The 27,952-nt window shown below is 38.3% G+C and overlaps 1 protein-coding gene across 4 annotated transcripts in view; it reads left to right on the top strand.

Moving 5' to 3' along the window:
- NPAP1 (nuclear pore associated protein 1) overlaps positions 1 to 27,952 on the top strand; it is a 207,983-nt gene that overhangs the window by 140,176 nt on the left and 39,855 nt on the right. For 2 of the 4 annotated variants that reach the window (XM_055363331.2, XM_055363328.2), the window contains exon 1: positions 24,861 to 24,972. The gene's annotated coding sequence lies outside the window, so the exon portion shown is untranslated. Of the gene's footprint in view, positions 1 to 629; positions 727 to 2,376; positions 2,441 to 3,194; positions 3,329 to 10,730; positions 11,603 to 14,176; positions 14,263 to 24,860; positions 24,973 to 27,952 lie in introns of those variants that run through there. The other 2 variants (XM_063698419.1, XM_063698420.1) reach the window with 2 other exon arrangements.

Below are 27,952 nucleotides of genomic sequence, written 5' to 3' on the forward strand. Positions count from 1 at the left end.
ATACTATGGTTATAATAGTAACATTTTAGTTAGCTGAAGGGTATATGAAACTGTCTGTTATACCTGTGTATCTTTTTGTAAATCTAAAATTATTTCAAAATAAATTTGTTTTCTAAAATTATTATATTTTTTAAAAGAAAACAAAGACATAAAAAAAAACTGGCTTCCAGAGATGAATGGGCACATAGGGAGAGAATAGCAAAGTAGCACTCTTTTTATCTAGTCACCTTTCCAAACCCAGGTGCACCTGCTTCAAGAGGGCACCATCAAGCTCCAGGGACTGTCATGCTTTTGCTCCTTCTCCGTTACCCACTCAGCAGCTGGAGTGTCAGCAACCACTTATTCAGCAAAAGCTGCGTTTCCTTCACATATCCCAGAAATCCCCATGTGTGGACATCATTTAGCAGTGTATATTCAGGATCCCACTGAAGCATTTTTGGGAGATATGACTCTCAGATATTAGAAGGCAAGAATAAGAAATTTCAGTAACAGGGAACATAAATCATATTTCTGCATTCAGGATAATGTTTTCTTAGTACAGGGATTTCTTCTTCAAGTAATCAAAAGACAACTGTACCTTCAAACCTTTCAGAAAAATATGTTCTAATTTAGTTCTTTTGATTCTATAGACTCCATCAGGAATCGTTTGGGACCGTGCATTCTGTTGACACTCACATTGTGGAATTATGTTGCCCACTGCCAACCCTAAAGCCACCAAGGTAGCAGGTAAGCAGAGTACAACAAATTTTTCTAATAAATTGGTTTAGGCCAGTCTCTACTTACAGAGACCTGGATATGAATCTTTTACACAACAGGATTTTTGCAGTTGGATGTTAGTGTGTGGAGAAAGCAGATGACGAAGAGCTGAGCAATGACTTCCCAGACAAACTCTAACTGCATGGAAGATGTGATTTCCCACAATACCTTAAACCAGCAGTTCCTTAGAGGCTGGCCTGGACACCACAATTCTAAAAGAGATGCCATTTAAGAGAAACCAAATTCTAGACCAGATCATGAGGCAGACACCCAACACTTTGTCTCCACATTCTAACCTGATTAGAAGTTGGAGTTCAATGGAAGAATGTCTTAGATATTTGAGAGCATGACTTTATCTTTATTTAATTTAGCATTGCTGGAATTTAAAACTGTAGGGCAAAATTCAGTCAACCTCCTAAATTATGTGAGTTTTTGTTTTTGTATGTGAGTTTCTGCATACACATAAAGAAACTCCCACAGTTTAAGAGGTTGACTGAATTTTGGGTATACAGAAACTCATACTTTATGTGTTTCTTCTTCAATCAGTATATTCCTGAGGGGAAACCAAAACCAATCCTGAAATCCAAGTACCCAAATTAGGGTTGAGCAGAGTAGCAGGGGGCAGATTAAAACATTTTATAAAGACCATTATGCATCTACTTCTGCAGTGACTAATTATCAAGTGATTTCTATGATCACCAACCATATGGTTAAAACGGCAAATGGGAATGAAGAAAAAAGAGTTACATAAATGTTATAGCTGGAAGAATGGAATTGATAATGAAGCTTACAAGGGTCGTTGGTCATATTCCTAAGATTGCAGTGGGAAGTTTCAAGTTACAGCTTTTTCTAGGTCTTTAGAAAGCTATCACTCCAGTGAATTTTTCAAGTAACTCTTTATAATTTCTGACTTCTTCCTCAATGGATTTCTTAAACCATAGTTCATAAAACTACATTTCCATGCATAACAGAAGAATTATAGGATTCCACTAATAACTGTAATGTCTCTAATAGCTATGTAGAATGTAAATGCACTTGGTAAACTTACATGATAAGATTTAAGCAACTTCTAATCAGGTTAGAGTGTGGAGACAAAGTGTTGGGTGTCTGCCTCATGATCTGGTCTAGAATTTGGTTTCTCTTAATACGGTTGATGAGCCACCATAATCTAACACTGAGAAATGGGCAGTCACAGAGGACAGTGTATTCCATTCATCGTAGAGGGCACATTTTCACTTTCATGAAACACAGATGCACCTTAAATTTATCAGTGTTAAAACATTATTGACGAGAAGGCGACCATAACGTGATTGTCCTCATTTACATATACATGAGCTTGGTCTATAAACCTTCCATTGACATCTTCAGGTCATACCATCAACATCATGTCTTGCATAGGGGGTTTCAGACGGTTGGAAAGATAAACTCACAGGAGCAACATAGGAATCTCACGAGAAGTGCAGCATCACCAAAGCTTCAGATTAGCAGAGGTGATAATAATATGGGAAAAATCATGGGCAGATGAGTTGAAGAGTGATTCAGGAGAGTTACATCTCAATGAGAGAAAATTTAGGAAAACCTTTGTCAATGTATTTTTCTTGTATGTTCCATCCCATGTAGGAATGACACAAGACAAATATCCACATGTATGCACATTGAAAATATTTTTTCCAGTAATTATAAGGTATTTATATTATTACTATGTGATTTATTTATAAGTGATAAAAGTACTAGTTTCTTCATCTGTTATTCGTTTTGTTCTTCCATTCTGGTGTATGAAATAATGACATGTTACAATTGATGCAAATGATATATCTCGCAATTTATTAGAAAATTAATTTTTAGGGGTTAGTGTAGGGTTGATAATATACTACAAGCTTTATATGTTACCATTTCATACAATCCACACTGACATCTCAGGAAGTAAGCACGATTTTCACTTCTGTGGTCCATTTCGGAGTCTGAGCTGACTTTCTGCAGGAAAGGTATAAAGGAACCTTGAGTTTGATGCTGTCTGCCCCAGAGGCTTTGCTCACTTTGACTATGTAGAATGTGTCTTGTCTTACATGGTAAATAATTTTCAGGTCTAGTTAGACAGCTCAACTTACCCTCTGTCATGAAGATATTTTCCTAAATTGTTTTCTGAATACTCTATTATTTTTATATTTAAGCCTGTGAACCAACTAGAATTGATTTTGTGTGTATGTGAGGTCAAAGGTCAGATCGTGGTTGTTCCCTGTGGATATTCAATTTCCTGGAACACTTTAATAAAAATTGATCTTTCCCAAATGCATCAACGTATAAATCAATTTTTATATATTTGTATGTCTGCATTCTAGCTCTGTTTTCTAAGTTACTGGTTGTTTCTTCTACCTTTGTGCAAATTCCACACTGTCTTATTATTATCATTATTATTATCTTTTTTTTTTTTGATACAGAGTCACTCAGTTGCCCAGGCTGGAGTGCTATGGCACAATCCTGGCTCACTGCAACCTCATCCTCCCTGGTTCAAGTGATTCTTGTGCCTCAGCCTCCTGAGTAATGGATTACAGGTGTGCGCCACCACAGCCGGGTAATTGTTTTGTATTTTCAGTAGAGATGGAGTTTCACCACGTTGAGTAGGCTGGTCTTGAACTCCTGACCTCAGGTGATCTGCCCGCCTTGGCCTCCCAACATACTGGGATTACAAGTGTGAGTCACTGCACCTAGCCCACACTGTCTTATTATCAAGAGAGTCTATTTTGCACAATAATTTTTTTCCAGAGATTGTTTTGTATTTTTTCTTTTTTAAGAGAGAGAGAAGATTTCGTCCTGATGTCCAGCGAGGGTATAGTAGCTTAATCGTAGAGCAGATTCTGTGTTCGAACTACTGGGATCAAATGATCCTCCCCTCTCAGCCTCCTGAATAGCTAGGACTACAGGCACAAGCCACCATGCCTGGTTAATTGATTTTTTTTTTGGTAGAGACCAGGTCTTCCTGTGTTTCCCATGCTGGTGTAGAACTCTTAGCCACAAGCAATCCTCCCTGCTTTGTCTCCCAGGGTGCTAAGACTACAGGTGTAAGCCACTGTGCCTGGCCCAGAGCCTCTTCTTTTAGCCACGGTACTTCTCTATAATGAAGTAAAAAATGTAACAGCCTGCATGTCTTGCACCTACACCAATACTTTCAGCGGTACCTTGAATAAAGCTGTAGGTGTAGAACTTTTTTTAAAAAAAATAAATTTTAATTTTTTTTTTTGACAGGATCTTGCTCTTACACCTGGGCTGGAGTACAGTGCTAAGAACTTGGCTCACTGGAGCCTCGACTTCTGGGCTCAAGCAATCCTCCCACCTCACTTTCCCAAGTAGCTAGGGTCACAGGTGCACAACTCCATGCCCAGTTAGATTTTTTTTTTTGTATTTTTTGTAGAGATGGGGTTTCACCTTGTTGCCCAGGCTGATCTCGAATTCCCAATTTCAAGCAATCCACCCACCTCAGCCTCCTGAAGTGCTGGGATTACAGGCGTGAGCCACTGCACCCAGCTGGTTTAGAACTTAGAACATTTCTGTAGACTCTTAAATCCCTTAATATCCTTGTGAATCTTAGACAATGCCCCAACATCACTCCCCACTTTATGTATAAATACTTTCAGCAACAGCCAGTAGTACTGAAAACCTTGAGGTGCAGCCATAGTAACCTCCTGCACTGGTGTAGATGCCCCTGTGACAGATTGTTTGTCCTCCAGACCATGCCCACCAAAGTCAAAGGCACATGGGAGCCTCTGAGCTCAGAGCCACTGTATGGGGTCTCCAAGCACAAGGGCAGCAGCTCCCTGTCCTTTCTGTTGGTGAGGTGGGGAATTCAGTTCTTTTGAATAAGGCTGAGTTTATTCAATACTGATTCTGCTGGCTGACCAGTGATACCTTAAGACTTTATTTCTTGCATTGTAATATTTATCCTGGTTTTGATATGATTTGTTGTGCAAATGTGTTTAACACTTGGGTATATTTTTTTTCTTTTTTTGTTCTCATAAACATTATCTAAAACCAAATTTTTATTTTTGTGTTGTGTGTTTAAGGTCTTTAGTCCTCTGTTTTAAAAATGCATTCACAATTATTTTTCAATGAACACTTTTAATTATTTTAATCTTTTCTCATATTTCTCTCTCCTAAACTGAATGTGAATATCACTTTTATTAGAAAAGACAGATGTTACACATTCTCTATGTTTTTGTGCAAATTTTCTCTGAAATATCTCTGGTTGAAAAGGAGAAGGACAGAAAATGTTCTGGAAGCCACAAGGCAAAATTGGCTCAGATCCTTGTGCTTAAAAAGATGTGTGAAACTTTCCATTATATGGCTTAGTTTGCTGTACAAGTGGAAGGTTAACAAGGCATTGATTTGTGTAGCAGTCACGTCTGAATACAAGGAGCAACCACGTCTTAACTGTGCAGGTGTGAACTTCATGATGTTGCTTTATCTTCTCCTTATACAAAGATTTAGACAATGGCTGGACTCCGTAATTCCTTCCACCTCACTTCCATAAATGTGTACATGACATTTCTTTGTACAGATCACCTATTCTATTGGATATTAATTTTTCTTATTTTTGATGAGTGATTATTAAATTTGGTTTTAGTTCTCAGAGATATAAAAAATACCACTTAGAAAATGTGTACATTGAGTGCTGTAATCAGAAAATACTTTTGTGCCATTGACTTGTAAAAAGGGAATTTCTATTTTTTATTTATTGTCATTTTCTTCTACCTTAATATTCTCAAAAAGCTTTCATGCTTATGCTCTTATTTTATTTTATTTTTTGTTGTTTTAGTCAAAAAACATGCGAGGGTTGGGAATACTTGTTCAAGATGTGTGAGACATGAGCAATCAACAGAGCAAAAACACTGGTATTTTATGGGAATATGTAATAATAGTTGGGTACTTGCCCTGCTAGGTGTGGCAGCAGTCAGGGTCTGTGGGCTTCAGTGCTGTACACAGAATTGACAGATCCGGCTTTAAGGAAAAAAGTGCCCCTCATCTATTGTATTACAGCCTGGCACCATTTTGTTACCAAACCCAGGTTTGGCCATGGTTGCTTGCAAAATCAAGTAACAGAAGGGTAGTGAAAAGAAAGTCACTGGCCCAGGCGGTGTGGCTCACATCTATAATCCCAGCAGTTTGGAAGGCCAAGGCTGGATGATCACCTGAGGTCAGCATTTCAAGACCAGCCTGGCCAACATGGCGAAACCCTCTCTGTACTAAAAATACAAAAATTAGCCAAGCACAGTGGCATGTGCCTGTAATCCCAGCTACTGGGGGACAGAGCAAGACTCCATCTCCAAAAAACAAAAAGAAAGTCACTTTATTCCCGAGCTTAGCAATGTGGAAGGGCAGGATTCATATCTAAAGGAACCATATAAGTTTTCTGGGCAGAAAACAGGATTTTAAGAAGAAATATTGGCAAGCAGGGCATGCAGAAGGGGTGTGGGGGTGCAGGATCTACATGACTTGCTGGATGACTTATCTCTAGTCTTGGGTCATTCGTTAGTCTGCCCAGCATCACTGGGGAAGGAGTCAGGTTGTGGATTAACTGATGTCTTGAGACCATCTCTCTATGGAGGCGAATTCTGGCGGATGCTTGTTTTGGTTCAAGATTTGGTAATTTGTAAGCAAACATATACTTAGCTAAGCTGACAGTGCTTGCTGGTGGTTTGGCTGGTGGAAAGGAAGGAGGAAAAAGTTTGAATTTGCATTTCTAAGGAGCTAAGTAAGACATGAACACACAGGAAAAACACATATTTTTTAAGGAAAATGAAGTACTTGGTTACAACACCCCACTGTCAAATTCCACTTTATTTTTATTCAATTGGAGCATCATACTCACTTGGTCTGCTTCCTACTGAAAGGGGGCATAGTGATAGAGCATTAAAAAGGAATCTGTTTACCTGCAGTTGGAAATATTCTGGAGTTTTCATCAGGAACTTACTGTGCATGTATGGTGTGAGGATCCAAGAATTTCTGAGAATGATTTCCTGCATCTCCATGCAGAGTGTACAACAGCAATAAAATTCATAGCAGCTGAAGAGGGCATTTAGCAGTATTAATAATACATATAAAAGTATTTTATGCACCAGGAAGCCGACTAAATCATGATGCCATAGAGTCTGGAAAGAGGGCATCTATAGCAGAAATATGGGTATCTACATGCATAGCTTGGGTTATATTGTGAGAAGAATCTGGTGTGTGTGTGTGTCTGTGTGTGTGTAAAATGGTCAGTCTTAATGAATGCACAAGTGCCACCCTGGACTGCAGTGAAGATATGTAAAGCCATATGATTTAAAGACATCATGAGATTAGACATAGCATTAGTTTGCTTGTGCATCTCTTTTGGGGCTGAGGATATGTTTCTGGAGTTATCCAGGAAGTACACACAGCATTTAGTCTTAATTATAGTGCAAAGCCCCAAATGTCAGTTGTACCCAGAGCTCCTGTGGAGATATGAGGACAAGTTGGTTAACTATACATACTTAACAGGCTACAGGAGGAGTTGCAAATATTCATGAAGGTGATGCTGACCTATGTTTATTAACAAATATCCATGGAACATACAACTCATTTATTTTGGGGCAGAGACTTAACTTTTCAATATATTATAATTATGCCCTATATTTCAAAAGTTCTTTTGAAGACAAAGGCATGCAAGTGTGCATTTACTGTAAACCGGCCAAAACTAGCTTATGGTGAGTGATCTTTTATCAGGAGAAAATTACCGAAATTGGTTTCTTGTCTACTTCAATCTGTAGTTATGGCTGGTGGAACGTGGCTGGGGTCAGTCAGTCAGCTTATCTTGAGGCTAGTGCTTGCTTGGCTGCTAGAGAAACACAAACCTTGTGGCAGCTGTAAACATAGTCTGCTTTTTTTAAAGTGTAGGAATGTGAGACTTAACTCTTGCCTGGCATGTTCTTAAGTCGTGTTCATAATTTGGTATTTTATTGTTATAGTCTGTTTTATAGTTTTTATTGTAACGTTAATGCTGATCAGTTTTGCATAAATTCCCACAATGGGAGGAAGGTATAGTGAAGCCTGTTCATCACCCCTCTTGTTGTCATGGCCTGAATTAGGTTTTCAGGTTGCTTTGGCTAACATGGGGGTAGGGAGTGTCCATTAAGTTGATGGGGGCTTAGGACTTTATTTTATAGTTTATATTCTCCTTTTTTGTCAAGGTATGCCAGAGGCAGTATCGATAGCCACACTTTTATTTTCTCTCATGTCAATGCCAGAGCAGCGTGCTACCTGACCTGGGTCCATCATGTTCCTTGGGGCGACCACTATGGCCAAGAGACTTAGAATCAAAAGTCTTATATCCAATTATATCCAATTCCAGTCTGTAGGCCAGACTGGAATGAATGTGGGCAGGCAGTCATTAGTCCTTAAAACCCCTTTTAAGCAATGTAAGAGCCAAAAACTAAAAGTCAAAAGGTAAGGTTATATAACTGAATTGTCTCTGAATTTTATGCATTGAGCTGTTGTAATCTTGGCTTATAGGAACTATAGCTATAGAAAACATAAGTATTTTATTTAGCTGTTTAGGCATCTGTATGCCCATCCTTTATTTGGGGGATCTGAATTAATTTTATTCCACAAGAACCGGCCCTTACAATCTCATGCATTCGTATCTTCCATGATAGTCCCTGGGTCTGGAGAAATTGAACAGTTTTAAATTCTGGATATATTAATAAAACAAAATATTCACCATTAACAACATTTTAAGCAAAAATGCCATAAGCCTTGTCTTGTTCTAAGAGTGACAGGAGTGAGATGGGCAGATCACGAGGTCAGGAGATCGAGACCATCCCGGCCAACACGGTAAAACCCTGTCTCTACTAAAATACAAGAAAATAGCTGGGTGTGATGGTGCGTGCCTGTAGTCCTAGCTACTCGGGAAGCTGAGACAGGCAAATTGCTTGAACCCAGGAGGCAGAGATTGCAGTGAGCCAAGATCGCGCCACTGCACTCCAGCCTGGGCAAGAGAGGGAGACTCCATCTCAAAAAAAAAGAATGAGTGACAGGAAAGGAAGCCTATAGGTAGATAAACATTTCAGTTATTTAATATTAAGGCACAGAATAAATTATATTTCATATATTTCTAGTTCAGATAGAAGGAAAATTATTAAATAAAGTATAATACAGGCCTGTCCCTGTGTTGCATGAAAGCAGTGTACTTTGATTATTGCCTTTGCTTGAGTCTAAAGATGAGGCTTTGGTTAAGTTGAGTTTGACGTTAGATGCTGGCAGGAGTCTGTGTCTTCTTTAGAGGAGCTACATGTATCCAGGAGTCAATTCCTTGTACCTTAACACCACAAAGATTACTTAGTAGCACCTGATAAGAACTTCTTCAGAGTGTTGAAGGTGGTGACACACTTCACAGTGATTAATGTTTTTTAGCTTTGATAAGCCCCAGCAATCAGTCAGAGACTTAATTTAGGATTCAATTTTGGAGATGTCTGTGAAAGATGTGAGAAAGCTTAAAATATTTGATCAAAACTGAACCACAGGTCCTTGTAAATCAATAGTTATTCATTTAACCACAGTGATCACTGAAAGACTTTAAAGGCAATAGAAAAAGTTACACGGGTGTAAAATCCTTACCCCTTTCAAATTTCAGGAGATTTTAAAAAGCAATTAAACACTTAATAAAGGCAGCATAGGAACTATCTTGATAAAATGTAAAATCTTGTTTCTTAAGCCAGTTACCAAAAAGTCAAAGGAAAACCTTTTTTAATGTGACTGCCTCTCCTTAGAAGAAAGCCCATTTAGATAATCTGGAAGTACTACTTAAGATAAAAAGTGCTTGAATTTAATCAAACATGGGAAGAGTGTGTACAAGGTTTTGAATAGAACTGGGGAATACATGACTCTTAGTAGCTGCATGATAAGTTTCCTGATTACAGTGAAAATTTAGACACACCACCACCACCAACAACAAAAAAACCCAAGAGTATAGAATCAGGTTATCCTGGAGGAAAACATTTCTTTTATAGACCTCTAAGATAAAATATTTCAGCATCAGCCACAACAACATTTAGAAGTAAGGAGAAAAGTTACAGGAGCTGACAAGAAGCTGAAGGATAGAGTTATCATCCCAGGCCACATCAAAGGGAGAAAAAGCTGATAGCAGCAAGACAACAATTGAACATTTGAGATGTGAATCACAGAAGTTTTCAAAAAAAGTAGATTATAGAATAGAAAATTAAAATTTATTGTAATTTTATTAAGAGTAAATTGATGAGCAAGACTCTGTTTCAACAACAACAAAAAAGCAGCCATTAATTTAATTATATTTTCATAAGCGTAAGATGTATATAGATATGTGTATATATATATATATATATATATATATATACACATATAAGTAAAATGAAAGATAGGAAAGAGGGACAAAAGGAAAAATACAGGAAAAAGGAAGAAATAGAACTATTCTTTTATAAGATGGTTACGCTACTTCTGAGGCAGTATACTTTTATATCAAAGGAGCTTAGATTAGTTGTAAATATAAATTGCAACCTCTAGGGCAGGATACTGGACGAGGAGCCTCAGTTTTTTGCTGTCTGTGGCCAGAAGCTGCATTCAGTTATTTCCCATGTTGGCTTCTCTCCCATGGCAGAATGTGTCATCAAAGCCACCATGACAGAGAGCTTGCAGCAAGACAGGTATCATAATCTTAGGTAACATGATGACCCAAGTGACATCCTATCATGTTGTAGTCTTCTGATGTATCATAGCAAGTTTCAGGTTCTCCCCAAAGTCACAAGGAAAGGATTAGATATTCTAATCAAGCTGTGAGGATCATCGTGCACCATCTTAGAGTTCACCTGCCAACATCAGGTCTTGCTTAATCTGGGACAGGTTCTCAGTCCTCACTTTGTGAGAAAGCAGGTCACATAGTTTGTAAAATGTATCAAAATTTGGATTTCTCTGAATGTTTCTCATAATTTTACTGAGCAATATAGATAGAGTCATGTAATTATCTATTTGTGAAGACAAGAAACAGGAAACAGGAAATTATTTACAAATACAAATTTAGAGACCAAAACTAAGAAAGAAAAATTTGTGAATGGGAAAAGGAAAATTAAAAATAATAGTAATGTTCACCAGGGTAACAAGAAGGGTGGGAATGGGGAGGTGAGCATCTGGGACACTACGAGATCGACAATGTTCTGCTTAGTAAGCTCAATAGTGTAATTTTTAAAATGTATATATATTTTATTTATTTTTAAATCTACTTTAGAATAGTTTGGATTTACAGAATAGTTAGAAGTACATAGAGAGAGTTTATATATGTTCAACACATAATTTGCCTTTTATAAATTCTTACATTCATTTGAGACATTTGTCGCAATTGATGAACCAATATTATACATAATCATTCACCAAGATTCACAATTAATCAGATGTTCTGTTTTCACCTAATGTCCATATTCTGTTCCAGGATTCCGCCCAGGACACCACATCACGTTTAGGTATCGTGTGCCAGTTTCTCAGATTTTCCTTATTTCTGATGTCATTGAAATCCTTCCTTTGGGATGTCTCTGGTGTTTTCCTAATGATTGGATGGCTGTTGTGGATTTAGCAGAGGAAACCCACACAGGGAAACTTTTATTCTCATGATATTATAACAAGAGTACATAGTGTCAACATGCTGTATCACTTTTTTTTTTTTTTTGAGACAGGGTCTCACTCTGTTGCTCAGGCCGGAGTGCAGTGACATGAACAAAGCTTGCTGCAGCCTGGAATTCTTGGGCTTGAATGATCCTACACTTCAGCCTCTTGAGTAGATGGGACTACAGGCATGTGCCACCACATCTGGGTGATTTAATTTTACTTTTACATTTGTAGAGGCAGAGTCTCACTACATTGCTCAGGCTGGTCTCTAAGTCCTGGCCCCAAGCGATCCTCTCACCTCAGGCTCCCAAAGTGCTGGGATTACAAGTGTGAGCCAATGTGCCCAGCTGCTTTGTCATGGTTAATGTTATTTGATCACATGGATGAGGCAGTTTAGCTCAGTTTTGTCCACTATAATATCGGGTGAAATTCACCCCTAATATTTCACGTGGGTTCTTTTCTGTTTTCCCTAAGTGTAGGCCAGTCTGAGAAATAAAGGGACAGAGTACAAAAGAGAGAAATTTTAAAGCTGGGTGTCGGGGGAGACGTCACATTTCGGCAGGTTCCATGATGCCCCCTGAAGCATAAAAGCAGCAAGTTTTTATTAGTGATTTTCAAAAGGGGAGGGAGTGTACGAATAGGGTGTGGGTCACAGAGATCACATGCTTCACAAGGTAATAAGATATCACAAGGTAAATGGAGGCAGGGCAAGATCACAGGACCACAGGACTGGGGCAAAATTAAAATTGCTAAGGAAGTTTTGGGCATGCATTGTCGTTGATAACATCTCATCAGGAAACAGGGTTTGAGAGCAGACAACTGGTCTGACAAAAATTTACTGGGTGGGAATTTCCTTGTCCTGATAAGTCTGGGAGCACTACGGGAGACTGGAGCTTATTTCATCCCACAGCCACGACTGTAAAAGACAGCTGCCCTCAAAGCGGCCATTTTAGAGGCCTCCCCTCAGGGACGCATTCTCTCTCTCAGGGATGTTCCTTGCTGAGAAAAAGAATTCAGCGATATTTCTCCTATTTGCTTTTGAAAGAAGAGAAATATGGCTCTGTTCCACCTGGCTCACCAGCAGTCAGAATTTAAGCTTATCTCTCTTGTTCCCTGAATATTACTGTTATCCTGTTCTTTTTTCAAGGTGCCCAGATTTCATATTGTTCAAACACACATGCTTTATAAACAATTTGTGTAGTTAACACAATCATCACAGGGACCTGAGGTGACATACATCATCCTCAGCTTACAAAGATGACAGGATAAAGAGATTAAAGTAAAGACAGGCATAGGAAATCACAAGGGTATTGATTGGGGAAGTGATAAGTGTCCATGAAATCTTCACAACTTATGTTCAGAGATTGCAGTAAAGACAGGCACAAGAAACTATAAAAGTATTAATTTCAGGAACTAATATATGTCCATGAAATCTTCACAATTTATGTTCTTCCGCCATGGCTTCAGCTGGTCCCTCCGTTTAGGGTCCCTGACTTTCCGCAACAATTAAATTAATATTATTCCCCTTTTCATGTTGTACCTTTTGGAAAAAACATCAGTATGCAGAGCACATACATAAAAAGTGGGGAATTATGCCCCATTCCCCTATGGACAGACCTTCTATAAATGTCATTTGTGTTTCTGTAAAAAAAAATTTAACACTCTTCGGGCTGTTCTAGATCAACTGCATTTTTCTGTGTGTTCTAGAATCAGTGGTCCAGGAATTGCTAAAATTGAAAAAAAATTAAAGTTAGAATTTTAGTAGGGCTTGTATTGAATCTGAAGATGCATTTAGAAAGTATAATCATGTTGGTTAATACTTAATAGCTTTCTGATCAATGAAAATCTAGTTCATATAGTATATTATGCTAACTCTTTCATTCATTTATTTAGGATTTCTTTAATACTTCAACATCATTTGTAATTTTCAGTATATATATCTTACAGTTATATTAGGTTTATTTTCAAATATATTTCCTTTTTGATGCCATGTTAAATGAAATTGTTTTCTGTTTTGTTATTTGATTAGTTTCTATTGTATAAAATGCAATTTGTTACACTGATCATGACTGAATTTTTTTTTGTTCCAACCTTATTTTAGTGGATTTTTTAGGATTTTCTATACATTAGATTATGTCACTGGCCAATAGATGTTTGACTTCTTCCCTTTCAATTTGGAAGTCTTATATTTATTTTTCCAGCCTAATTTTATAAATTACATCTTCAAGCATATTTAGTTGAATTAGTGGGAATAGATAACCTTTTGTGTTTATAATTTTGGGAAAATTGCTGAGACCTACTTGATACCATGTGTTGTCATGTGAATTTTTCATGGGTGCTTGTGTTAGGTAAGAACATTCCCTTTATGCAAAATTTGTTTAGTGTTTTTACTGTGAGTGGGTTTTTGAATTGGAAAGTGTTTATTCCATATCTTTCGATGTGCTAATGAAAATTTTGTCATTTATTATATTAATATAGTTATTACACTAATTCTTTTTATATGTTTTACCAAACTTGTGACCCTGAGTAAATAAATAAATAAATTAGTGTTTAATTCTGTTTTACAATCCTGGTTTGTGTTCAGACTATTTCCTTGAGAATTATTGCCTGGGTACCCATAAAGCATATTAGTTTATAGTTTTCCTTGTTTGGACTGTGTTTGTTTGGTTGTGGCCTCAGAGGAAACTGCCTCATAGAATGAATTGCACACTGATCTCTTCTCTATTATTTTGTTTTTTTGGAGAACAGTTAGTAAAAAATTGCTGTTGATATTTTAAAGGTTTCAAATAATTCATCAGTGAAGTCTTCTCAACCTGGTCAATCACGTGAACTTAGAATATGATTCCTCCCCAGCTGATCCTTCAGGTGAGACCTCAGCCTTGGCCATCATCTGTATCTGGATTCTTGACCCAGAGAAACTGTGAGTAATTTGTGTGTGCTTTTGAGCCACTAAGCTACATGGTAATTGGCTATGCTGCAATAAACAATAATACACTTGATGGTAAACATAATATGTTATCCTTGATTAGATCCAAGAAAAGGAAAAATGGCATTAGTGAAAAACGTGGTAAAATATGAAGACAGTCAGTAGTTTAGTTAATAGTTTTGTGCCTTTATCAGTTTCTGAGTTTTCATAGATAGTCTATGGTTATGTGTATGATATTAATATAACAGGAAATTGAAGGCTATATACAACTTTATGTAAGATTTTAACAACTCTCTGTTAATCTAAAATTATTTCAAAATAAGTAGAAGTGTAGACATGGCTCATATATTTGAGATCAGGTCTTCCTTTTAACTTATTTGAGCCTTCATGGAACTAAATCTCATGTTACAAATGCAGTAAGGTTATAAAATATAAATCAGATGAGTTTCTATTTTACTCTCTTCTTCAGGGAACACTAAGGCCCATTCTTCTTCTCGAGTATCCAAAAATAAAGTTGATCCAAGTAAGAAGTGGACAGCATAAAATATTGTATGGAAGCTATAATGCATCTACATCTGCAGTAACTAATCATAAAATGATTTGTATGATCATTCTTCACATGATTAGAATGACTATGGGAAAGAAGAAAAAGAAATGCAACTTTCTTGATTTAAAATTTTATCTGTGCAAGTGTGGTGGCACACACCTGTAGTCAGTCCCAACTGCTAGGGAGGGTGGGTAGGATGATCATGTGATACCAGGAGTTTGAGGCTATGTAGTGTACTATGATTGTGTTAGTGAATAACCAGTGCATTCCAGCCTGGGCAACATAGTTAAACCCCATTAAATAAATAAATAAATAAGTTACAAAGGTCGTTGTTTATATTTCTGTGATTAGGGCTGAAATCCTCTAGATCGAGATTTTTTTTTTTTTTTTGAGATGGAGTGTCGCTCTGTCACCCAGGCTGGAGTGCAGTGGCGTGACCTCAGCTCACTGCAAGCTCCGCCTCCCAGAGTCACGCCATTCTCCTGCCTCAGCCTCCCCAGCAGGTGGGACTACAGGTGCCTGCCACCACACCCAGCTAATTTTTTTTTTGTTTTTATTAGAGATAGGGTTTCACGGTGTTAGCCAGAATGGTCCCGATCTCCTGACCTCGTGATCCGCTCACATCTGCCTCCCAAGGTGCTGGGATTACAGGTGTAAGCCACCATGCCCAACCTGAGATTTTTCCTTATCTTTGGAGAGCCACCACTCCAGTGCAAACTTTCAAATAATGCCTTGCCATTTTTAGTTTCCCTCCCTAGGATTCCTGGAACCATAGTTCATAAAATTATCTCACAGTATGTGTTTTATTTTTACTTCTGTTTGCTGTTAAGGCCTCTCTGGATGGTGGCTATAACCTATAGCCTTGCCCAATACGACTCAGGGTTTGGTACTGGCTGTGCCTTTCATGGGATGCTTACTTATCCTGGTCGATGGCCTAAAGCCCAACTGTCCAGCTTACATCCAGGTATCCTTCTCACAGAGTACTTGTTTATACTGTGAAACACCCTATGGCTCCTGTCTGACCTGTGTCTAGTTTATTTCTACCAAGATAACCACTTTTTAGGAGAGTGCTAAGTGGGAGAAAAGTGATGTCCATATGTGTTCATAAAGTGAAATACAGAGGTGGCAACTCAGCAAAATGTGTATAATGACATGCGTAATGTATTACTAACCAATCCCAGTAAGAAGAGGGCAGCATTCCTTGAAGTGCTGTTGGAAAGAGAAGAGCTCTCCAGGACATACACTCATAAGCAGCAGGGGTGGTGCAGGAGCAGCTAGAGAAAGACATAGTATTGTGCCATTTGGCTGAAGTCTTTATGGGTGTATTTGTCATTTTTTTTTTCCAGAGAGACAGAACTACAGGGAGGTAGATAGGTAGGTAGGTAGATAGATACATAGATGGAGAGTTGATAGATAGATAGACAATAGTTAGATGAATGGCATTTTGCTTGGGGATTTACTCATGTAACATTCTAGAGACGGACAATTCCCAAGACCTTGGATGCTGTAGCGTGGTAGCTCAGTCCAAAGCTGAAATCTTCAGAATCACAGAAGCCCTTGATGTAATTCTTAGTTTGGGACCAATGGCCTGAGAATCCAGGGCATTTACTGGTATAAGTTCTGGAGTTTGAAGGCCATAGATCATGGAGTTCTGTTTTCCAAGGGCAGGAAAAGGAGTATACTTTCTCCAGGAGAGAGACAGGAAAACTTTTTAAAAATTTTTCATTTTTGGTTCTATTTGGTCCCCAAGGAGATTGTATACTGCCTTCCCCCATTGCAGGTGGATTTTTCCCACTAAATTCTCTGACTCATACATCAGTCTCCTCTGGAAACACCCTGGCAGACACACCCAGAAGTAATGCTTTACCAATTCTCTAGGTATTCTGTAATCCAGTCAGCACCTTAAATTAACCATGACAAGTCCAGCACCTTTCTAGTTGGCACCTATATGTGTCACCTTAAGCCATAACTAATCTTCAGATACAGTCAATAACAAGGCAGTAGTTCTACATAACATGATGCAATGATCCTGTGTGCAACCAAAACACACTATACTATTTTTCTTAAGAGTAGTAGAAGTTTCTGGGTGATGTTTACTCTTCTCCTGATACCCCATAACTTCAGTACAAATGTTAAATTACTAACACTTAACTGCTAATATCAAGTTAATGCATTATTGTGTTATCTGACAAAAGAAGAAGAGAGAAATAAAAACAATGTTATTTGCCTAATATATTTATATATAACACACAAATGTATTCTTAACAAAGTAGATAGGAAATAATAGTGACAATTTTAATCCTTGTTTCTGTAACTGGTCACCTAGTCCTGTCTGGTTATGTATGTATTTATTTATTTACTTTTTTATTTTTATTTTCATTTTTGAGACAGAGTCTCGCTCTGTCACCCAGGCTGGAGTGCAGTGGCATGATCTTGGCTCACTGCAAGCTCCGCCTCCCAGGTTCACACATTCTCCTGCCTCAGCCTCCCGAGTAGCTGGGACTGCAGGCGCCCGCCACCACGCCTGGCTAATTTTTTTTGTATTTTTAGTAGAGATGGGGTTTCACCGTGTTAGCCAGGGTAGTCTTGATCTCCTGACCTGGTGATCTGCCTGCCTTGGCCTCCCCAAGTGCTGGGATTACAGGCTTGAGGCACCACTCCTGGACCTCTCTGGTATTTGTAACTCCCTTCTACTGCTACCCATTCTGTATTCTCTTTGTCTTCAGCAAGCCCCTCTGCTGGTCCTGGGTCTTTACCTGGCAGGATGATGCAGACCTTCATTCCTGAAAGATCTGGAGCATTTGTATTCTTGTCTGGAATGGTTGTAATAATCCATTGAACTTAATAACAGGTGATAGTAATACTAAGACTTTGTTTTAGTCCATTTTCTGTTATTTATAACAGAATACCTGAAACTGAGTAGTTGATAAAGAAAACACATGTGTTTCATACAGTTATGGAGGCTGAAAAGTCTAAGGTTGAGAGGTTGTATGTGGTGAGATCATGTTGCTGGTTGGGACTCTGTGAAGAGTTCTGAAGCCTACAGGGTATCGTATGGCAATGGAGTAGAGCTTGCTGACATGCAAGATCATGTCTCCCTTCCTATACGTCACTCTTCTCTCATAATAGACTATTAATCTTTAAATATTAATTTATTAATCCACAAAAGGATTAATTCATTTATGGGGTCAAACTCTTTATGATCCAATCACCTTTTAAAGGTCTCACAATTCAATACTGCCATGTTAGGGATGAAATTTCAGCACAAATTTGGGAGGGAAGCAATATTCCAACCACAGGACTCCACTTCTGACTCTAAAAACCACGCCCTGTCACTTAAAAAAGTTTATTTCATTCCGATAGTTCAAAGGCTTAAATTGTTCCAGCACCAACAGAAAGTTCCCAAATCTGAAGTCTCCTCTGTCAGCCCATGAAATCAAAACAAGTTATCTTCATACAAAATTCAGCAGTTGGGTTGTTAATGGCCAATGGATTCATGCTGGCTGCTGCCCAGATAGAGCCACTTCACCAAGATAGGGGAATTGCTGTAGAGAAAATTTTATACATGTAGAGCTGGCTAAAGGAGAGAGCAGAGTTTTCTTATTACTCAAAACTGCTTCCCCAAATATTCAGAGGCTAGAGTTTTTATAGATAGTTTTGTGGGCAGGGGTTAGAGAAAGGGACATACTGATTGGTTGGGTCAGGGATGAAATCTTAGGAAGTCAAAGCCATCTTCTTTGCTGACTCAGCTCCTGGGTGTGGGCCACGTATCCAGATGAGCCAGTTTACTGGTTTGGGTGGCACCCGCTGATCTGTCAGGATGCAAGTTATGAAAAATACCTCAAACACCAATCTTAGGTTTTACAATAGTAATGTTATTTATAGGAGCAATCAGGGAGGTTATTAATCTTGTGGCCTCTGATTGTATGACTTCTGAGCCATACTTTCTAATATTGTGGTTAATTTGTTAGTTTTACAAAGTTGATGTTGTCCCCAAACAATGAGGGGTTTTGTTTCAGGGAGGAACTGTTATTATCTTTGTTTCAAAGTTCAGCTACAAAGTAAATTTCTCCCAAAGCTAGTTTTGTTTTTACCCAGGAATAAGCAAGGGCCGCTTGGAGGTTAAATGCAAGATGAAGTCACTTAGGTCATATCTCTCTCCCTATCATAATTTTCTCACTGTTACTGTTTTTGCAAATGTGATTTCAATTTCCTCTTCCAAGTTTCATTGCATCTTATTCTTAAGGGGTGAGGTACAGAGTTGGGAAAAGGCCAAAGACCATTCTAACTTCTTCCTGCTGACAAGGGGTATACTTGAGATAGGGTTTGGCCCCAGAGTAAATGGAATGAAACTGCTTTGCAGCTGCCTGCGTATATTCACAGGTGCCTGGTTGGGGTTCCTAGGCTTGCATGACCAAGATGTTAGTGCTCTCATCCACAGTTTTAGTACAGCACTTAAGTGAACAGCTGACTATAGGATAATGAGTCCTAATATAAGGAGTGGAAGTCCTAGCTTCAGAAGTCCTTATATAATTCATCTAAATCCCTGAGGGATTTGGGTGAATAGCCCCAAGAACCAGTCAGACATGGGGTCAATAGTCAAGAGAGATTTGGGGCAGAGGTTGTTAGAAAGACAAATTGGGGTAAACAGGAAAGAGCAAATTTAAATATACCATCTCATATCTTTTTAGTTAGTTTCCTAGTCCTCAGAATAGATCCTAGCAGTGTTTCATTCCAGGAGGTGTCACTGCAAATGAACTAGGCCCCCTTATGTGATTAAGGCAAAAAATATTTTTAATAACAGGCATTGGTATGGAAATAGAACATAATAACAAAGGTTGATATTGGGCACAATGCATCCGGATGTTAGATTCAAAGCATTTTTAAGTTGCAAAGGAGGATAGTGATGACAATCTCACATATTTCCCATCTGTATCTCAAGGGATAAACTCAGCCTGCGGGGCCTCGAGAAGAAGGTCGTAGCCATTTCATTGAGTCCAGGTCAGAAAAGTGGAAGAAAAATGTGAATGTGTTAGTTTGAGGACTTTAGCTCTGAGAGGTTTCAGGATTCAGTCCAAAATGCAGAAAACAATAAAAAGCTCAAAAACAATGGACAAGACTAGAATTTAACAACAGGTGTGCTATAGTATTTTTCTGAAATACAATGTTTTGCTCTCTCGTTCTCATTTTTATTTAAGACATATCATAGTAGGTCACATTTATTTGCAAAATAAGTTTTGGCATTATTATACTTAGCCTGATTATTTGTGTAAACTTCAGCAAGAATAATTATTTGCCATATTAGCTCTTTCTAAATTGGGTTTGCTGTAATTTTGTTCCCTAAGGAATCTCGGATTGGACTTTTATAAAGCCTTGAAGGGATGTATCTGTGCCTGCAAATACTTGTACAGATTGGTTGAAATTCTCTCTTCTTTAGCTCTCAAGATAATTTGGGAATCATAGGCCTGTCAGAGTGTGACATTTTTTACTAACCACAGGTCAGGAACCGTGTACAAGGCCTGTGTAGGCAGTTATGAGGTCAGTTTCTTAAGGGGATTTTATGATCTCTGTTAGTCAACTTTAATTCCTCAAGCCTGTCTGTTTGTATCTGAAAGTAGGCCATTCGACTGGTAAAATAACCATATCTTTGGTAAAATAATCAGTGTCTCCAATTGTGTTCTGTTACAAAAGAAATCAGATTCTTATTGTACTTATGTCAATAACTATATTTCCATAGTATAGAATACTCATAAATAGTTTTCAAATTCTGGAGAAATCAAGTAGAGAAAATGAAACATCCTCCATCTTTTTTTCAGAGGAATGTACTTTACTCAATCATGAAAAGTTGTAAATAGCTGAAAAGAAAAATGTGGTCTTGACTCTGAAAAACAACAGAAAGGATCAGCAACATTTCAAGCAACAAGTCATAAAATGATTATTGTGGTCTTGTATTAGTTCAGTCCATGCAGTGAACTTTGTCTGACATTGGGCCTGTAGTCCTCATAAACATACCAGCTATCTCTGAGAGTCCTGGAAGTTTGTTCTGTTGTGTTTTTTTTTTCCTATTTCAATGCCACAATCTATAGTTATCAGAAACCTATATTCAAGAGAACATTTCAAAGAGCAAACACCTTTTGACTAGATAAAGAAAAGACCACAATAATCTGTGGATGACAATAATCTCAGGACAGTCATTGTTTTAATAATTTTACTTCATTTTTTTGAGACAGGGTCTCAAGCCACCCAGGCTGGAGTGCAGTGGCACAATTATGGCTCACTGTAGTCTCACCTTCCTGGGATCAAGCAATCCTCTTTCTGCAGCCTCCAGAGGAGCTGGGACCACAGGCAAGTGCTACCACATCCAACTAATTTTTTGATATTTTTTTGTAGAGATAAGGTCTCACTGTCTTGCTCAGGCTGATCTCAGACAACTGAGCTCAAACAATCGAGCTCAAACAATCCTCCCAACTTAGCCTCCTAAAGTTCTAGGATTACAGACATGAGCCACCGTGCCCAGTGAGGACATTACAGGCATGAGTCACTGTGTCCAATGAGGCCATTGTTAAAGACACAGTCGACAAAGAAATCTGGTCATTTCTGTGGCACATAACAATTCAGCATAATAATCATAATTATTACTGATAACATATACTAAGACATATTAGAATTATAGGAACCATATAATTTTGGAATACATACTAATAACATATTTGTATAAATATAACCCAAAGAAAGTTAAACATGATTTTGTATTTGACAGTGTTTTCTGTAGGGTTAATATACCAAATAAGCCAAATATATCTCTTTTGGACTTCAGGGGACCTAATACTTAAAAGGCTAATGAGTTAAAATAAAAATTCTTAGCTTATAATTTTATTTTTCTTTTTTTCTTTTTTTTTTATTATGCTTTATGTTTTAGGGTACATGTGCACATTGTGCAGGTTATTTACATATGTATACATGTGCCATGCTGGTGCGCTGAACCCACTAACTCGTCCTAATGCTATAATTTTATTTTTCAAAGTGTGCAAATATTAAAGGTTTAAAACACTTCATATCACGACATAGAATCCCAGATAACCACAAATCATTTGTTTAGCCAAAATGATAGCTCAAAAATTTAAAAAGGCAAAAGCCTTTATTTATTGGTAGAGAGGAGACTCAGCTCCCAAACAACAGGACCAAGTAACGACCGCATGAGGCCATCTGAATCTGTGTCTTCTCTCTCCCCTACTTTTTTCAGTTTATTTAAAAGACAAATAAAAATATTTTATTATCCCTCAGTATTATACAAAAATCTTGTTTAAAGAGAAAACCAAATTTTACCTTTGCATTAGTGTTTTATTAATGTCAAACCCAATTTTTACATAAAACCTTATAAACAAATCTATCCAGTCTAAATCAGTTTGAGCATACTGTTTACAATTTTCTACTAAACAACTGATTAATGCTCCATGAAAACTCTGTTGATCACACATAAGGGTGCAGATTCTGGGCCTGTATCACTGTGATTTTTACATTAATGATAATTATTTAGAAAAACTAAGTAACCTGCTTCAAGTTTTGGCAAGTTGCTCACACTCACACACAGAACTTTCTTTCCAAGACCAATCTTTTACAAACCTTTTATAACTTGCTTAAACCTTCTGTTTTGTCCTGTTACTTTTTAACTTAAGACAATTTTTAAAACCTCTAATTTAGACAAGATTACTTTTTAAACAAAAACAATATCTTCAGGTCTTTTTATAACTTTTTACAAAAACACATTTTATAATTTTTATATACCTTGAATGTAAATCTTTTCTCAGCAGTGTCAATCACATGTGTTACAATGTTAAATCTTCACAACTTTTATTTTTAGTGAAAGCAATTTTAATTTCGTATCAAATGCAGAGCCTAGGACACAGGACAGAAATGAAGATAATGTCTGATTCTTTCCAACATAGCTTGGGGGCGTGGCTAACTCAACACGTCCCCAGGCTTTACCTAGAAGCTGCTGGCTCTAATGCAGGCAGGTTGGACACTTACAAAAAGTCATAGATATTTATAACCTTAAAACAGCAAAGAGAATATCTGACCTGCCTAATTTAGACCAAATGTCTAAATGTTGAAGAAATAATTTCATTGTACCAATAATCTTTAAAGCTATCTTTATTATTCAAAGATTATTAGAGTCATGTGAACAAAAAACATTTTAGTTAAATTTTTTCTGATAAAATATTTTATTTAAGTGCATATATATATGCCAATTAATTAGATCTCTTTTATATAGTTTGTTAGCAAAATATTACATATATGAAGTATATAAATACACAGACATAGAGAAGCAAATCTGGTAGGGTTATATGGATTCTTCATTTGTCAGTTTTTTAAGTTTTTCTTTTTCATTTTAGATCATCAGTCTCTTGATTACCTGTTCCCTGCCCTAAAAAGTTTTTAACCAGGCAGTTCCAAACTTTTATTTTAAAGGGATAATTCTTAGGTGAAATAATTATAGAGAATTTATATTTTATCTAAAGCAAGGAAAAATGTGGGTGTAAAAGTTCAGTCAGGATGGCCAGGAAAAGCAGACACTCTTACATGTGGAGATTTTCTTAAAGTTGTTAAGTTTTTAAATGGGATTATTGCTTTTGGAGTGGAACCTTATAAGGAACAGAACCAGGAAAGCATGCAGTTTCTAGGGCCTAGTAAGCAGGCAGAGGTGGAAGGCAAAACAGATTCCCCTAAATGAGGAATCTTATTTTTATACCGAATCCTGGGTTCCCTAAAGAGGCAAACAATATGGCATGACACAGTGCAATGCTTCCACAGTGTGTTTCATTGTAAGGACATTTCCCCAAGGCCGCTGGACAACCCAGCACCCATCAGCCCACTCTGTAATCAGCCCATAAGAGCACACCTTTCTTATTTAAATGTACAAATAAAAGAGTATCGCCCTGTAGTAATAATCACTTACTATAAGCGACTACCATTAGTCATTTTAAAAAGTATATTTTTTATCTAGCTATTACACATCAAGGTTAATTTTTTTTCATAATGCAAAGTAATTTCAAGTCCCTGCAAGTCAAAAAGGTTAGATACAAGAGGAAGGAGGAACAGACAGGAGTAAATGGAAGATCAGAAAGAATTCCATTGAATGAGAAACTTTTAGAGGGAGAGCAAAGGCTTTAAAATAGTATCTGTACACATGTAGCTCAATATCAGCCTTCATCAAGTTGATTTTTGATTACAGAGTTCTCAAAAGAAAATCTGCTGAAATCTTTTATTAATAGATTTTACCCAGGACAAATAGGTAGTATTTTTGGCTTTAAACTTTTGGCCCATGAGAAATTTATAAGCCTAACTAAGGTTATGACTTAACCATGGATGCATGAGGTATCTCACAGAGATGGCAAGCAGTTTTCGCAAGATTGAGAATTTCCCCAAAGATAGCTTAGAAAGGAAAATTTAAGACAGAAAGTGAGAAGATGTCCATGGAGAAGAAAATCATCGAATGAATGGCAAACAGTCTCCAAATATCACACAAAGACAGTTTCAAAAGTCTCTATACTTTGAAATTCTACCATACTAATTGTCCCAATTATTATTAGACTCTTATGATCTGGTTAATAACAAATCTAATGATATGTTTCTTTTCCCAGACCAGGCTGCTTGACAATACAAAATAATTTTGTTCGATTTTGTAACCCTAGTAACTCACACAGGGCAAGGAAGCTAGAAGGCCCTTAATAAATGCTATTGTTTGAATGAATAAAAAGAGGAATGCGTGCAGAGAAAAAAAAGAAAGAAAGAAAGAAAGGGCTTAGTGCTTGAGCTGAGAATCAAACCCAGGCTTCTGCAGTAAAAGGGAAAAACTTTAGTTACTGAGCTACAGTATGGGGCAGTTGCTGTTGGTCAGAAATAATGTAGGTCAGTCAGCTCCAAGCTTCAAGGATTTTGACTGCTCAAGAGAATCCTTAAAGCTAGCTGTGACATTATCATGTATCCTTTCAGACTGGCTGCCTGACCTGAATCCAGAAATTCCAACCCTCTGTATGTGGGAGAACAAGGGACAGCATCCTCACGTGCTTAGTAAGTCAAGTTTTCAAGGACATAAAACGAGGTAAGAGGGAAACTTCAGCTTTTTTGTTTCAGGGAGGTGTAGCAAATTTTGTAACTAACAAGTCTGCAGGGCCAGCCCAAACAGTGGGCTTATAGGGATCCTAGGCCCCTTAGGTTCACAGTATGAATGCTGTCTCTAGGAGCAATTGGGGATGTTAGTAATCTTATGGCCTCTGGCTGTATGCCTCTTTAACCATATTTTCTAATCTTGTGGTTAATTTGTTAGTTTTACAAAGGTGGTGTGGTCCCCAAGCATTTAAGGGATTTGTTTCAAGGAAGGGCTGTCATCTTTGTTTCAAAGTTAGGCTATAATGTTAATGTTCCCTTTGTCCAGGAACAAACAAGGGCAGCTTTGAGATTAAAGCCAAGATGGATTCAGTCAGGTCATCTCTCTTTTACAGTCATAATTTTCTCACTGTTAGAATTTTTTCAAAGGTGATTTCAGGATAAACATAATGTACACATTCCCATTCTGTAAGAGAGAAATAGACACAAAGAAAACAGTAGTAACAGCCCCTAAGTAAATTTGAAGTCCAGGAGGGCAAACATTACATCTTACAGCTGGAGAGCCTTTTTTTTTTTTTTTTTTTTTTTTACTCCTTAACACATTGGGGTGAGGGTTGGAGTGGCAAGCCCTAGTGAGTGTCACCCCTATGGTTTTCCTTGGTGAATCACCCGTGGGTGCTTGTACTGGTTGAAATTTTCCAAGGCAGGCATTGAATGCCACAGGGGACTTCACAATCCTGAGATCCTGGTATTCGCACCACTAGGCATTACCCATGTGGAACTCTCTGCAGTGATTTCAATGCTGTGGCTTCACTTGGCATTGCCCTGGTGGGGACTCTTTGCAGCAGCTCCAACCCCACATTTGTGTTTGGCATCCTTCTACTGAGGGCTCTCTGCAGTGGATCTGGCCCTGTGACAGCTCTCTCTCTGGACTCCCAGGCTGTCAAAAAAAAAATACTTTGAAATTTGTGGAGGCTGCCAAGCCATCATTTATGCCTTAAGTGTGAGAAATACATTTATTTTCCTTATAAATTACCCAATATTTTGTATTCTGTTTAAGCAACAAAGAAGGGACTAATACAGAAAACTGGTAATGACAAGTAGGTTGTTGCTGAAAATGAATACCTAAAAATATGAAAGTGTCTTTCAAACTGGGTGATGTGGGCAGAGGCTAAAAGAATCTTGGAGAGGCAGACTAGTAAAAGCCTGTATTCTTGTGAGGGTTTAGAAGACAGGAAATATTTGGGAGTCCTTAGAGATTGATGAAGTGTTTGTGACCACACTGCTTCGGGAGAAGTGGCACCATATAATGCATGCTGGTTCAGAGCATATACAGCCTTCTAGAGAACCTTGCCCCACAGTTAAACAGTATTGTCATCTAGCAGGTGCTGGAACTGTAACTCCCAAAGGTCATTTCACCCTTGTTTCAAGTGAGTTGCTTCAGGATTATAGGGAACATGGTGAATTCACTGAAGTTTCTGAGCATGAACTGGTTTCTGCCCTTCTTTGTCTGTGAAGTGAGTTCCTTGTTCAGAAGCAATGCTGTGTGGAATACCATGATGGTAGATAGGCATTAAGTCCATGGATGGTGGTTTCCACAGAATACTTGCATATGCAAGGAAGTAAAATTTATAGACCGAGTAACTGTCTTACTATTCCAGGAAGAACAAAATGCTTCCCCTTCCTGATGAAAGCTGCCCAATGTAATCAACCTACCACAAGGAAATTGGCAGATCTTCCTGGGGAATGGTGCCATATAGGGGCTCGGTGTTAGTTTCTGCTGCTGACAGTTGGAACACTCAGAGGGGTCTGTAACCTGGTTGGCCGTGGTGAAAGGAATTCCAGATTGCTGTGTGTATGCAAAACCTCAGTCCCTACCACTGTGGCCACTTTATTCATAAACCCAGTGACTGATGACATAGGTGCCTGGGAAAAGAGGCTGACTACTGTCAGAGAATGCATGATCACGTCCGCCAGATGATTAGAGTCCAGAAGAGCTATGGTAAGAGAGTGAGCCAGCTTTCCTCTGTTTCCCAGCACAGTTTAGCCAACGTTCTCTTTAAGCTTTAAGTGGCTTTTTCTGCTTCTCCTGAGGACTGGGGTCTCCTTGCTGTGTGGAGTTTTCAGGGGATTTCTAGGTCTTGGGCTACCTTTTGAGTGATTTAAGATATAAAAGCTCTCCCACTGGTCAGGCACGGTGGCTCATGCCTGTACTTTGGGAGGCCAAAGCTGGCTCATGCCAGCACTTTGGGAGACCAAGGCAGGTGGATCATAAGATCAGGGGTTTCAGACCAGCTTGGCCAACATGGTGAAACTCTGTCTCTACTAAAAAATACAAAAAAACAGCCAGGCGTGGTGGTGCGCACCTGTAATCCCAGCTACTCTGGAGGCTGAGGCAGGAGAATTGGTTGAAACCAGGAGGCAGAGGCTGCAGTGAGCTGAGATCACGCATTGCACTCCAGCCTGGGCAACAGGGTGAGACTCCATCTCAAAAAAAAAAAAAAAAAACTTGTCCACTGCCTGGTTTTAGGCAGCCCAAACCTAGGAAAAATATCCTTTAAGAGATAGCATAATAACTCCGAGGTGGTATCAGAGTGAGTTGAACGCCTTTATCCATCCTGGGAAGATAACAACCACATCTAGAAGGTATCTAAAGTTCCCGGAAGTCTGGAGCATGACCGTAAAGTGTGTTTGCCAGTCCTTGCCAGGGTAAATTCCCCTAAATTGTACTGCTTAACATGAGGCCTTGTCGGTGATCTGTTATGGGGACTGTTAGTGTGGCAGAGAGAGCAACTGTGGGTCACTTGCTGCACTGTCTCCAAGGCTGGGAGTGGTCATCATTTGAAGGAGCCAATTGTACAGGGTTATCTATATGGTAGATATGAGCTCTCATGGGCATCCTTAACTACCTGCATAGCTATGGATTTTTGAAAAAATACTTGCCGTGAGAATTTTCAAGCCATGCTGGATATCCT

Source organism: Gorilla gorilla, chromosome 16 (assembly GCF_029281585.2).
Source record: "Gorilla gorilla gorilla isolate KB3781 chromosome 16, NHGRI_mGorGor1-v2.1_pri, whole genome shotgun sequence".
Taxonomy (NCBI): Eukaryota; Metazoa; Chordata; class Mammalia; order Primates; family Hominidae; genus Gorilla; species Gorilla gorilla.